We start from the raw sequence: 15,101 nt of genomic DNA on the forward strand, positions 1-15,101 counted from the left end.
GATAACAAAAGTCACTCCTATCTCTCAAGAAATTCCAAGGATTTTAGGAGCTGTATGCTGGGAGCCAGGGACAAAGAATAAATGTATATTTTTATTATAGCACAGGGTTTAATGATGACAAAGGGTTTTGGGAATTTTTGGCTTACGTGATTGACATATCCATTGCTCATGCTAGCTAGAGACTTGCCTACTTTTGGAGTTCATTTCCTCCATTTCTCAGCTTCAGCCTACCTTTGTATCGGCTACTTTCTTAGGCAGGCTCTCTACAAGAGAAAGGAAATGGATTGCTGATAGCCTGAGACTTGTCTTCTTAGAGCTTAGCAATTTCTACAGACAGAAAACTTTTCTTCCCCAATTATTTAAAAGAAAAAAAATCTCAGAATTTCTCTCGTTGGTCTGGCATGGGCTACCTGTTTACCCCTGAACTAATCATGTGGTCAGAGAGTAATGCACTCTGATTCAAGCATGAATCCCTGGAATTAGGCGTGGGCTCCACTCAAACTATAAGAACCAAGAGTGGAGAATGAGTGGTTTCTTGAGGAAAAGTAGAGGAATATGGTGGCTGGGCAGGAATAGCTACTCGGTCTCTTTTCATCTGTTAAGCAAGGATACTCATCTCTTCCCTCAGGTCTATAGTTTTCTGCAACTACCCTTTTACAATAATCTACACCCCTAGGACCCTCTGCAACATGCACGGGGTGTGTTCTTTGAGTCTCTGTCCAGCTATATGTGATAGAGCCTCCAGCAATTCCTTCAGGGAGATGAAACCAGAATTTAATAAACTTTCTCATTGGACAAAGTTTGTGCACATTTTTCTAGACTTAAATGTATCCCTTCTCCTCCTGGCTATACCCTGAGAATTTACGGAGTGCAATATTCTTCCCAGGCCCAGATCATCTCATTACTTGATGTGTTTTTCATTTGAGCCCATATTTCATTGGAAAATGTCAAAATACTGCCCACACATGGCCAGAGTCCAGCTGAGAAGAGAGAGTCATTTTATAAGACCTGCCAAATGGGGTTCGGTACTTATCTGATCATGAATCATGAAAGCTTTTAGGACAGATGGTGTAATCATATCCAAGAAGAATACCCTTTTGAGAGTGATGCTAATTGGATCACGTGGCATAAGAATTTCACATCTGTCACATGAGCAACCACACATGGCAGAGACGAAGCTTTCTTAAACTTTGGTTTGTTTCCATTCTGGGAGTGGTTAGAGCTTCCTTCAGTGTGTTCAGGAAACACTTGCAGGGTGCTAACTGCATTGAGTGATCGATTGATCGATTGATTGATTCACCCAGTATATGTATTCTCAGTTCTTTCTATATGCCAGACAGTGTTATACATGTTTTCACCCTATGAAGCTTTCCTTCTAGTTGGGGAAGGTGAGTAATCAATAAGTAGACCAATAAATAAATAATATGAATGCAGCTAATGGTAAACACCATGAAGATAACCAATAGGGTGAACTTGAGTGTGTTTGTGTGTGTGGGAGATGGATGTGGGGCAGCTAATGGGGACTAGATAGTGACATTTTTGCTATGTCTGAATGATGAGAGGGAGCCAGCCTGGAAGAGAGAACAGCAAAGGCAAAAGCCCTGAGCTCAAAGTGAACTTGGCTTATTTAAAGATCAAGAAGGTCATGGGACTTCCCTGGTTGTCCAGTGGTTAAGACTCTGCACTTGCACTTCAGGGGACATGGATTTTATCCCTGGTCGGGGAACTAAGATCATGCATGCCACGTGGGTGCAACCTAAATAAATAAATAAATAAATAAAAATAAAGATCAAGAAAGTCAGTGTGGTAATTACCTTATGAGTGAGGGGCACACTGGATCAAAATGAGGACAGAGATATAGTCTGGGGCCACAGTAATGAGACTGGATTTAATTTTAATAAAACCCAATATCAGTGAATGTTTACCCTATGCCACTTGACATATAGTAACTCATTTAATCCCCACTAAAATGGTATGAGATAGGTACAGTTCCTGCTCATTTCACAGAGCAGGAAACGGAAGCACAGGAGAGTTAAGATTTGCACTCAGATCAGAACACAGGACATGGCTGCAGAGCTGTGGTCTCAGCCACTATTAGTAAAAGGAAGCCGCTACGTGGTTTAAAATAAGGATGACATATCTGCCTCCCATTTTTTTCAGAAGTCTCTCTGGCTGGGATAGATTATAGAGAATCAAGAGTGGAAGCAAGGAGAACAGTCTGGAGGCTGCTGCAGCAACCCAGGTGAGAGCTGGCTTTGGGGACGGCAGTGGCCCTAGAGAAGAGGTTTGGGGTGTGTTTTGGTGTCACCATTTCAGATGGACTGGATGTGTCTGGAGAGAAACAGAGAGAATCAAAAGTGACTTAGATTTAAGTGAAGTCGGTTTAGCCCCTGCTCTCACAAAGCTTACAGTCGCATGGTCCAGACGAATGCCTATATAGAGGGACTCATTCAGTGCTGTTCTTGGTTTATCCATTTATACAATACTGGCAATGATTTATCCCACAGGGAGAGGGATACATTCTCACCAAGGAGGGCTTGGGGGTAGAAACACACATGTTTACTTTACCTGCTCCTTCCCTTCCAGGACTCTGGATCTCCAAATATATAGGGAAGCCATATTTATATCCTCTTCCTCTAGCCCCAGTGACCCAGAGATAATGTCCAGGACTGCATTAGAGTCTTCAGCCATGGCCCAAGTTCACAGAAGCCAGATGGAAGTCTGGCTCACCTGTCTCCTGCATATGCCAGGCTCCTGGCCCCTCCAGCCCTCTTATCTGTGCTCTTCCCTTTCACCGAAGCCCGCTCTCCTCTCTTCTCTGCCCTCCTCCTCACTCTTTAGGTCTCAGCTCAGCACGTGACTCTTCTGGGGATCCCTCCTGACCTTCCCCAGAAAACTAGGCCTTAGCTCTGCTCCTCTCCTATGTTCCCACTTTACTTTGGAGATAATTCCAGGTTAGCAATTATTTTGAGTTCTAACAGTCCTCTTAGATTGCAAACTTCTCAAGTGTTGGATGTGTGTGTATGTGTGATTGTGTGTACGTGTGTGTTTGTGTAGGCACACAAGCCCATGTGTGTGCGTGTTTGTATGTGATCACATGGTTGTGGTTTTATGCATGTGCTTGTGTGCACTGGTGTATTTCATGTTGATATCCCTGCATCTAGCAGAACACCTGTCATACAGGAGCAAGGACTTCAAAGGAGGTTTTAGCTTTTGAACAAAGATGTCAAGAGAGATCAGTAAAGGAATAAAGAGAAGAGAGCCATAAAGATAAAAGTTATACTTCAGTACCTCTAAAAGGAGCTAAGACGCCTTCATTGTGCCCTTGGCTACCCAAGGAGCTAGATGTGAGGGAAACCAGAGGAAAGACATTAACCCTGATGAATCTGGCTCTTTCTCAGGGTGAAATCCCTGCATTCTGGCAGGTCAGGTCTTTGCTTCCCTAGTAGCTCACGGTGAACAGGCTTTTTTAGTTGAAATGTTCAACCATTTTACCTCCGTTATTTTTCTTTACCCAGGCAATTTACCTTCACACAATAATTACCTTTATTCAGATTCCTCCAAAATGTCATTGGGTTTGACAGCTGCAGAGTTGAATTTGCACTTCCTCATGTCAGCATCATTGAGTTCCTTCACCTGGGCAGACAGCAGGACTGTGCCAGTATTTGCTTTCCATTATACGCAGTGGGCAGATTAGAGAAAAATGGGGAGAAAGTAGGTAGGCCTGGAGAAAAGAAAACTATGGTGGTTACTTGGCAAAAAGCAACAGTTTTGAAGAAAAGAAAAAAGTAAGAGATTATGTTATTATTGAATAATTAGATTATTAAATCTTGTGTATTCAAATGCATTCTTCTTTTTAGCTATCTTTGTCCATTCATTCATTTATTCGTCCATCACTTTTCTCACTAGAATTTCATGGCACTTAGCCCACATGTTGTAGGAAAAAAGACCACAGACTTAGAATTCAGAAACAAGACTTTGTCATTTGTGAGAAGTGCATTTTTAGAAAAGAGGGGGGAGTGTGCCCACCGGCCAGCTCCCTCAAGCATGAAAAGGTCAGGCTTTCTTTTATACCTGAGTAAAACTCAAGACTCCTTCCAAGATTTGCCTTATAATCCCTGGGAAATTGGAATCCTGTGACCATCAGGCAGGGAAGATGGAACATGAAGACACAACCCAGAGGAGAAGGGGGAGGACCTTGGGGGTCAGGAGTCAAACTTGAGAAAGAATATTTGGAAGGGGTACTGATAACCTGGATTTGGAAGAGGCCACCATATTTGTCCCATCAAATACTTATTAATACAGTCAAGACAGTCTATAGTATTTGTGTAAAGAAAGTCTATAGAAGAGTGACGGTGTTTGTCCAGGGGAATAAAACATGACATATGATGTTCAGGATCTAGTTGCTGGTGAGATTTTTTTAAACTTTCCAAATAGGTGACTCAAAGGTCTAAAGTTACAGAGGGGCTCATTTTCTGGCCACGTGCTCCAGCACTGTGGGAGTGTCGGAGATGATTTCAGTGGTCTCTGTCTCCCAGATGTTCCTAACCTGGTGGGGGAGACAGAGGAACAAATGGAGAGTGGGAGGGAAGTTATATGGTGGGAGGGAAGGAGAGAGAGGAATGATAGAAATCACCCTGTGATGGGAGGGTCTGGGGGGAATAATTTGCTTTGGCTGAGGGTATCGGGGTGTTTGCATAGAAGAGACCATACCTGAGCTATGTTTTTACGGATGAGTAGGTATATTTCAGGTACATATGGATTGATAATGGGATGGATTCCTAAACAGGAAAGGATGTTCCAGTGGAAGCAATAGCACATGGAGGGCAAAGCATCAGCTCTGGGGCTGGCATGTTGGGGACCTATGAGAAATTCAAGGGTGCTGGCGTGGGGACCCAAAACAGGGCCCCCTGTTTTGGGGGACCATGCTGGAGGGGGTGAGGAGAACTTTGGAAGCCAAGCTAGGGCATCTGGGTTTGTTCCTACAGTCATACTAGTTAAACTGAAGATCTCCTTGGCTGTCTACCCCTCTTCCCCATTTCCTACCAAAGTAACTGTGGGGTTTACTATCCCAAGCTGTAGCCTTCTATAGCAGTTTGCTAGGGCTGTCATAACAAAGTACTGCAAACTCGGTGGCTTTTTTAGTATCTCACAGTTCTGGAAATGAGAAGTCTGAGATCAACGTATTGGCTGGGTGGCTTCCTTCTGAGGACTCTCTTCTAGCCTTCTCTCCTAGCTTCTGGTGGATTTCTGGCAATCTGACATTCCTTGGCTTGTAGAAGCCTCACCTCCATCTCTGCTTTCATCTTCAAGTAGCGTTCTTTCTCTGTGTGTCTGTTTCTAAATGTCCCCTTTTATAAGGACATCAGTGACATTGGATTGGGACCCATCGTAATGACCTGGTATTTCACTGGACTTATCACTCAGGAGCAGTAGTGGATGCTGTTTGCATATCAGGCAGACCTGCACTTATATCTGGATACTCAGCTTCTGTTTATCTTCCTGTGAGATAACCAACATCCCTTAATAATTCCTTTTCCTGTTTAAATTAGCCAAAGAGGACTCTTGTTGTTTGCAGCTAAAAAGCATGACTGGCACCCTGTGAGTGTAAAATACTTGATGCTAAATAAAAAGACAAAATGGAGGAAGGAAGGAAGGGAGGAAAAGAAAGGCTGACCAATGGACTGGGAATCTGGAGGCTCTGGTTTTAGAATTGGGCAGTGACTTTGGGCACGTTGTTTCCCATTCCTGATCTCTAGAGAATTCATAGTATTATGAGTGAGTTTTAAAGGTCCCTTCTGGTTTAAACATCCTTTGAAACAATGTGATAGTTCAATGTTTATGAACGTACTTTTTTGAGTTTTTATTTTTTTGCCCTCAGATGGGTAGGATAAAATAAGATGTAGACGGAACCACAGTTACTGATTTAGATCAATCTAATAAAAAAAACCCCACATGCTTTCTTCTTGCTCCAGGAAACTGGCAGCAGCAGCCTCCCACTTTCCCCTGTGGCAGAGCTGAGGTTCAGGGGAGCAGGCCAGGAGAGGAAGCGGGGCTGCAGCAGGCAGCGTTGCCCAAGCTCCCCATACATGGGGGAAGGCTTCTCCTTGGTGGGCAAGTTTTGCACCATGAAGCAGCACAGTCCTGTTTTTCACTGTGTGATGTGAAACTCTATGAAATGAAAATATAAAGGAGCCATTTATCAAAATCCTCAGCATGCTTAGATCCGTGAACTGTGCACCAGGCCACTTGTTCTTATTAATCATTGAAATGTCAGAAACCAGTGATTGCCATTGTAACAGCCCAGCCCCATTAAAGTGGAAAAACAACAAAGTTTCCTTAAAGAAGACCGCATGGGCTGGCCCACTCGGTGGTGCAGGGTGTATATCAAGATTTCGGGCCCTTGGTTTAGTTCCTTTTTCTCTGGATTAAGGTGCTGTCTCCCAGGCTATGGATTCAACACCCTTGTTTCAGGGAGGGAGGTGGCCAGAGGAGCTGGCAGCCTTGATTGTCAGGAGAAATATTTCCTCCTGTCCAAATCCTTCCCCCAATCAGGAAGGAGAGCAGTGGTAGGCTAGAGCTGGGAGCCCAGCTGTGATGGTTAATTTTATGTGTTGACTGGGCTAATGGTTCCCAGTTCTTTGGTCAAATACTAGTCTAGATGTTCCTGTGAGGGTCCTTTAAAGATGTGATTGACATTTACATCAGTAGACTTTAGTAAAGCAGATTACCCTCTGTAATATGGATGGGCCTTATCCAGTCCCTTGAAGGCCTTAAGAGTAAAGACTGAAGTTTCCTGAAAAGGAAGGAATGCTCGAAACTGCAATATAGAAACCTGGCCAAAGTTTCCAGCCTGCTGCAACATCAACTCTTACCTGAATTTGCAGCCTGCTCTAGAGATTTCAGATTTGCCATCCCCTACAGTCTCATTAGCCAATTCCTAACATCTCTCTTTGTCTCTTTATAGATCTAATCTATATCTATGTATTTCCCATTGGTTCTGTTTCTCTGGAGAACCCTTCTGACTAATATACCAGCCCTGCTTCCCCCCCCCCCAATGAGATCATTTTCTCCCCCACTGTATTGTCAGTTTCCTCATCTGTGAAGTGGGTATACAATAACATCCCTATTATGTCCATTAAGAGTTTTTGAAAATATGCTCCATCATCTCCTGTGTTAGAATCTCTTCCCAGGCTGCACTTCAGAATCAGCTTTGTAGCCTCTCAATAATATGAATGCCTGAGCCCCTTCTCCTGAGATTCTGGGTCAGTAGAAGACTCACAGTGTTTAAAATGTGCCCCAGGTAAGTCTGATGCAGCTGAAGTTGAGCACCATTGGCTTGGTAATAACATCCAACTTCCTTAGCATCTTAACACTGTCACAATCTGATACCTTTCACCATTTCACACTGTGGTCTAGACACAAGGACCCTTCACACCTTTGTCTTCTGGTGTTTTGCATGCACTCTTACATCTGCCTGAAATCTATCCCACCATAAACGCACATCCCCTATTAAGGTTTAACTCCTAACTCGTATAAAGACTCAGCAGAAAGGCAACACTTTTCCAGGCCTCCGGATCCCCTGCCCGTACGTCTCATATCTCTGTTGTGATGTTGATCACATTACATTACCGTCCAACCACACTTCTCTATTTGACTGCAAACTTCAAAGCTGGGCATCACAACTTTGTGTCCTCGTTACCCAGCACGATCCTGAGATATAGAGCTCAATAAGTTTTTGCTGAATTTAAATTACAAAGCAAGCTCCTCTTGTATGGATTCCATGCTCATCAAGCAACGTTTAGATACTTTGACTTCGCCAGTAGCTGCCACCGATGGAGCAAATGCATGTTCCGTCAGATGGATGTGAGCATCGGGGCCGCATGACAGTGCATTCATTTCGAGCAGTAAATTAATAAATTGGAGTTGTGGTTTACACATACAGAGTCTGTTGAATAAATGGCTTGCTTGATGGTCATAGCTCAATTATCTAAATACAGATGATCCTCCTAGCCTATCATCTGCAGACTGGTTTTTATTTATTATCTTGAATTTGCTCTTCTTCTGGCCCTAACTAGTCCCTTTCTCCTTCCTTGTGTGGATAATTGAAAGCTGGCACTGAATATGACCCCAATCAAAGAGACGATTTTATACAGCACTGGTGGTGTTGTCATTATTAATGTCCCTGATGGCTTGGGCTACACATTTAGGACAGAATCAACCGGATGTTGGCCTGGTGGGTCCCTACCCCATTCCTGATCTACTGAGGCCGCTGAAGCAAAATCTAGCTCAGGACAGCAGCTGTGTGAGTCTGTCAGGAAGACAGGGGTTCTCATTAAGCTGAGAGGTGGGTAATGGAGAGTGAGTCAGGCTGGCTTGTAAGTAGACACTGATGTGTCTTACACTTAGGTTAGACAGACACACCGCCTCATGTTTTTCGCTCTCTAGGGTAGTTGTGGCTGCTGACCTTTGCATTTTAGCCCAGGAGTACAGAGCAGGCTCTTTCTGGCAGCTGGCAAAGGCCACAGGTCCCTGGGCAGAGGACTTTTCCAGGGAAGAATCCTGGAGTCAGTGTGGTACAGTAGGAGCTCTCCAACCAGAGATCCGTGAGTGCGGGTCACAGCCCTGCCTCTGCCACCACATGCCCAGAGCAAAGCAACAGGCAATCTCTGCTTCTTGTTGATTTCGCTCTGGGCTGGGATTGGCTTCCCGGCCTCTGTGTGCTGGTATTTAAGGATGGGGATTAAGGATGCGGCAGCTGTCCAAAGAAAACGAGACAGGATGGGCTCAAATGGGCCTGTGGTCGGTCCCTGAAACTACTTTCCTCAAAACTACCTCCTCCTTCAATAATTTCTTTTCTCTTTCCTGGTTCCATTCTCCACTTAGCCTGCAACAATCCTGGGATTCTGTAGAAAGTTGGCATTCCCTGCCCCTCCTGTTCCAAGTCATCTTTGGACTGCTAGAGCGCTTTCTGCTGGGCCCAGGCGATGCCCCCCACCACCTGGCTGAGGGTTCTGTACCATCAGAGTGGGTCCCTGGCCCCTGCCCCCATTCTGGCTTCTGTACTTTCTCACATGCTGGTCCCATGGCCCACTCCCCTTGCACACGCCACGGGCCTGCAGCCATGCTAAGCCCACCTCACAGCCTACAACTCTATACCGCCTCTGGGTTTCCTGTGGCTGCCACTCCGAGGAGTTATTGATCTTATGCTGGGGTCGGGGGCCAGAGCCACCAGCTTTAGGAGATTGCTTAAGGCCACAGGATGAATTGATAGCACAGCTGCACTGGAAACCAAGAAACTCCCTTCTAATTCTCTGCTTTCTCTTTCTGAAAGTTTGATTTTGGAGGTGGGGCTGGGGTGCTGATGACTGGAACAGGCTGGAGCAGGGTCCTTCAGAAGCTGACCTTGGAGGGCTCTGCCTCCTCTGGGATGCTGAGAAGGTGACCTTGAGAAGCCAGAGGGGCTGAGAGGAATCGGGGGGAAGCAGATGCAAAGCGAAGCCCAAAGGCTAGATCGGGGGCATGACTGTGGGCAAAGACCAGACTGAGGGCAAAGACCAGACTGCAGAGTGAACACGCCCAGAGCTGGGTGACAGCAGGACCAGTTCCAGGACGTGTGAGGGCGGCCTGGCCATGGTGGACCACGCTGGGAAGCCATCTGCACATGGTATTGGCGGTGAACGTGACAATCTACCATGAAGACTAGAGATGGCTTGTTCGGTCCCTCAACCCTCAGGCCTCGGCCAGGGGCCGCCTCATCCAAGAAGCTTTCTTTAACTCTTCCCATAGCTCAAAGTCACAATGGAAGAGAAATAACCAGGAGAAACATCGGCTCAGTGATTCTCACACGAAGAGCTTTTTAAAATACAGATACCTGTGACCCTGTCCACATCTACTGAATTATAATCTCCAGCAGAGGGGCCCAGGCATAGGTATCTTTTTAAAAAAGCTTTCTAAGTAATGCTCATACATCTCTTCAAGGGGGGCTTAAAAATACCATACTTTATAGCACTTTACAGCTTACCAAGAAGTCCACAGACACAGCCTCACTTTTTTCTGGCATCACTTTGGATATAGTACATCCCCAAGCACCACATACTTTAAATAACTACCTGAGTCTTCTGTTATTTCACTCTCACCTGGGCCAGAGAAGCAGGCTTTGCTCTTTATTTACTTTTTATTGCTTATGGTACTTGCTTTCACAAACAGTGCTGGTGAAAGACCAAGAACTCTGTAAATACTTAATGATTGGTGCAAGGCTGGGGGATTAAAAGTCACAGTAAATGCACACACGGATGCACACACGCTCACACATCCTTCGTTACACAAGAGAGAAGTGTACATTGTAGGAAAATGAGAAAGTGCAAAGAAGAGTAAAAACAAAATGAAAACCACCTCTATTCACTCCCTACCATCAAACACTGTCAATTCTGGGTGTGTGTGTATGTGTGCATGTATATCAAAATGGAATCATGCCTGTGTGGCTCTTTTATAACTATGTTTTGAAATTTAACAGGAAATCATCAACAAATTTTATTCTTTGAAAAATATTAACATAGCATTAGGTCCTAAGCAGAGATTTCACTAGGAAATCATTATCAAAAGTATCTCAAAGATAAGATCTTGGGGGCTTCCCTGGTGGCGCAGTGGTTGCGCGTCCGCCTGCCGATGCAGGGGAACCGGGTTCGCGCCCCGGTCTGGGAGGATCCCACATGCCGCGGAGCGGCTGGGCCCGTGAGCCATGGCCGCTGAGCCTGCGCGTCCGGAGCCTGTGCTCCGCAACGGGAGAGGCCACAACAGAAGAAGGCCCGCATACCACAAAAGAAAAAAAAAAAAAAAAAGATAAGATCTTGGAATCCAAACTTAGAAATTTAGGCTTTTCCCCTCTCAATATATATTTGACATTTATGCACATCAGTACACATCCTCAAAATGCATCATTAGGGCTTCCCTGGTGGCACAGTAGTTAAGAATCTGCCTGCCAATGCAGGGGACATGGGTTCGAGCCCTGGTCTGGGAAGATCCCACATGCCGTGGAGCAACTAAGCCCGTGAGCCACAACTACTGAGCCTGCTCTCTAGAGCCCACAAGCCACAGCTACTGAGCATGAGTGCCACAACTACTGAAGCCCGTGCACCTAGAACCTGTGCTCCGCAACACGAGAAGCCACCGTAGTGAGAAGCCTGCGTACTGCAAGGAAGAGCAGCCCCCGCTCGACACATCTAGAGAAAGCCCGTGCGCAGAAACAGAGACCCAACACAGCCAAAAAAAAACAAAAAAAATCATTAAAAATTAAGTATTTAATTTGAACACAGAGATCATATGTACTTTACATATATACATATGTATATATACATATGTATATATACATATGTATATATACATATGTATATATACATATGTATATATACATATGTATATATACATGTACTTGGTGTCATTTCTCTGCTCAGGGTCATGACTCTTTCTTCTCTTTATGCCCTCTTTCTTCTCTGCTTATATGACTACCCCCTAATCCTACAGTAAACATTTTCCATGCCAGTAAATAGGGCAGTGTTTCTGTTATGTCACTGTGCAAAACTTGGTAGCTTAAAATAACAATGTATCATTTCTCATGTTTCTTTAGATCAGCAATTCAGGCTGGGTTCTTCTGCTAAACTCACCTGTAGGGCTGTCAGATTTAGCAAATAAAAATACAAGACACCCAAGTTAAATTTGAATTTCAGATCCACAATGAATAATTTTGTAGTATAAACATGTCTATGTGATATTCGAGACACAATTATGTTAAAATACTACTCGTTGTTTATCTGGAAAGAATATTTAACTGGGTATTCTGTGTTTTAGCTTTGCAACCTTACTCCCCTGGGGTCACTCGTTCTGCAGTTAGGGGCCTTGTTTCTCCTCCATGTGGCCTTTTGTCCCCCAGTAAGCTGGACGCAACTTCTTCACATGGTGGGCTCAGAGCAACATCTCAAAAGGGCAAAGGCGGAAGTTGCAAGGCCTTTTGGGACCTAGTGCTGGGCATCTTATGACATCACTTCCCCCTCATTCTATTGGTCAAACAAGTCACAGGGCCAGCCCCCATTCAACAGACAGGAAATAAGCTCTAACTTTTGAAGGAAGGACCAACAATGTGGCATTGCAAAGGGGCATGCATCCAGGGATGAGAGGAATTGCTGCAGCCCTTTTGGCAAACAGAGTCAACATTCTTCTCTATCAGTTGAGAACATTGCCTTTTATTCTGTTGTACCACAATTTTTACCCATTGTCCATATTCGATGTTTAGATTATTTTCTTTGATGCTGTTATGAACCTAGTTGCATAAAAACCAGGGATTTTTGTGCATTTGTCCAATTTTGCATACCTTTTTCATGGGAGAGTTAGAAATTACTGCCTTGATTCAGAACCCAGCTTTATCACTTACCAGCTGTGTGGCTGGGGGAAAGTCACTTTCCATCTTTGTGCCACAGTTTCCTCATCTGCAAAATGGAGACAAAAATATGACTCATCTCATCTCCTACTGGGAAGATTAAGTAGATTCTGAATATAAAATGATCCATAACTGTTGGTCATTGTTAAGATAAATTCCTACAAGTGAAATTATTAGGTCAAGAGGTGTAGAGATAATTAACACATTTGCTATACATATTAATAAATTGAAGGAACCATGTTTTGAATTAAGAAAAACAAGTCCAAGTTCTACAGCCTAGTGATTAAGAACCAGGACTTTAGACCAGGATTCAGAAAACTTGTTTCTATAAGTAAGGTTTTACTGGAACATGACTATGTCCTTTTGTTTATGTATCATCTATCACTGCTTTTGAACTGCAACAGCAGAGTTTAGGAGTGTGGCAGAGATCAAATGGCCCACAGAACTACAGAGATTTACTATCTGACTCTTTATAGAAAGTTTTCCAACCTCTAATTTGGAGTAAGAGAGGCTTGGGCAGGAACCTGCCCTCTGCCCTGCGCCCTCTGTGTTGGTGGCACAGGGTTTAGTGAAAGATGGCACTTTAATTTTGATCTTCTACTACCTTGGTGGCTACTGGGCAAGGAGGCAATCAACACTTTATCAGCATAAAGTGCTGATTTTTTTTCATTTTATACCGAATGAAAGGGCTCCATAGAGTTGCAGCTACTTAAATACAAGGTTTTATGTGTGTATGTGCAAGAGTATGTGTGTGCCTGTGTGTGGATGTCTATCCATATGTATGTGTATCCATGTGTATGTATATTTGTATATGTGTGGGTATATGTATGTATATGTGTGTGTGTGTAGCCAGAGGACCAGGGCAGTGGTCATTTTCCATGAGCAGTATAGAAAGTTTGCTGCATTTTTAATAGTACTATTGACAGGACTGCTGCTGAGCACTGCTGAAAGCTGCCAGGGGAAGCAGTGCAAAAGCCTGACATGGGAAAGATGTAAAGAAGTTCGTCATAGGCAGGGGTCTTTCCAATGTGCCTACTCACCCAACAACCAGTGGCACCAGCCCTCCCAGCTGGTCCTGACCCCTCCCAGCAGACAGCCCCATTATCTCCTCCCCACTCCTGTTGCTGGAATGTACCTTCCTTCTGCACTCCTCACAATTCTCAAGTGAAATCACCACGTGCTGTCAAGTCCATGGACCATAGCAGGGGTACTTGGTAGGTTCTGAGCACTACCCTCTAAGCTGAGCATGGGTAATCTTAAGAGACGCAAGGTGTGCTGGCTCCTTTCATCTCTACACCAATGCTGTCAAGTAGGTCTTATGATCTTCACTTTTTAGATTCAGACACTGAGGCTCAGGAAGGTCAAACAATTTTCATAAAGCCACACAGCCATGAAAGGACAGGATCTGGGATTTGATCCTTGTGACTCCAAAAGCTTGTTCTTTCTACTGCACTAGGGAATCAACAGTCTAGCAGAAAAGATGTTATGGTACAAATATTATAATTAAAGTCAGGATGAGATATATTCCATGTAAGAGGTAGATAAATGCTAGAAGGGTTCAGAAGAAAAAAGGGAAACCTTCTATAGATGGAGGCATTTGAACTTGATTATAATTCCATATGACTAAGAAAAAAATGTTCCTTCAAATTCGAGGTCTCAGGTAAAATTAGGGGAAAAAAAGATGTTATACTGGGTCAAAATTTGGGAGGTAATTGACAATCTTTACTTACCTGAAGAAAAGATGTTGACTTTGGGGTCCGTGAGGGGTTGGCCAAGTACAGCCTTTGCTGCAGGCCACCTCTCTGGAGGGACCCACATGTTACTGTCTTAAGTGGTGACTTTAGGAACAGATCCATCCTGGGCCCAAGAAAATGTTTCAGGCAGATCCAGCATCACTTCCATCGGGTTCTTTTTCCTTTGTTCCCTAGTCACTTGGTCTCTGCTGCATTTGCTGACAGTGGAACCAGTTGAAGTACCGGGGTTGGGTTTTGGGAGCTCCTCTGCCTGGTTCAGTCTTGTGAGGGAAGAATCGTTACTCTGCACCACTCTTCTGAGAGGGCTTGAGAACCAGGGTCAACAGCACACCAATAGGTGTTAATAATTTGTCTGTGGACAGTGGTTCCCAACCTCTACACCTGTTAGCTGAGGTCTCCCGGATCCACTTCTGTGGTTTAAATGAGAGCTAGTGGGACATTTCCCCCTGAGCATCATGACAGGTGGTGAGACGCAGGTCCATGGGCCCAGCCCAGGCTCTTACTGTGGAGAAGAGCCCAGGAGGGGTCTGTTGGAGGAAGGAGAGAGTGAATACTTCAACACAGCTGAACGTCTCTGTCCTTAATTGCTGAGGTCCCCGCTGTGCAGATTTGAAGCATTTTATTTTCAAATTAAGATTCCCTGCTTGCTTGGGTGTTCAAACTGAAACTAGGTGAGATTCAAGACCCTTCAGCTTAGGCTCAGATAGTCTGATTTCACTGGTCTGGAAAGGAGCCTGGCAATGGTGTTTTTAAAATGGTCCCCAGTGATTCTGAAACGCTGTCAGGACTGAGAATCACTTGGATGTAATCCAGTCTGAATTCTCCCAATTTGCATATGAGGAAACTGAGACCCACAGACAGGCTTGCTATAGAAAGCCTTCTGCCAAAAAAGAAATTGGCAGAAAATCTCCTTG

General features: G+C 44.4%; 1 long non-coding RNA gene across 1 annotated transcript; it reads right to left on the bottom strand.

Moving 5' to 3' along the window:
* Positions 1-3,540: 3,540 nt before the first annotated feature.
* Positions 3,541-14,249, bottom strand: LOC129392580 (uncharacterized). The gene is made up of 3 exons (XR_008618759.1): positions 14,164-14,249; positions 12,428-12,482; positions 3,541-3,724 (listed from the first exon to the last, which is right to left on the bottom strand). It is a non-coding gene; the product is annotated as an uncharacterized lncRNA (long non-coding RNA).
* Between the last annotated feature and the right edge of the window lie 852 nt (positions 14,250-15,101).

Source organism: Physeter macrocephalus, chromosome 11 (genome assembly GCF_002837175.3).
Source record: "Physeter macrocephalus isolate SW-GA chromosome 11, ASM283717v5, whole genome shotgun sequence".
Classification (NCBI taxonomy): Eukaryota; Metazoa; Chordata; class Mammalia; order Artiodactyla; family Physeteridae; genus Physeter; species Physeter macrocephalus.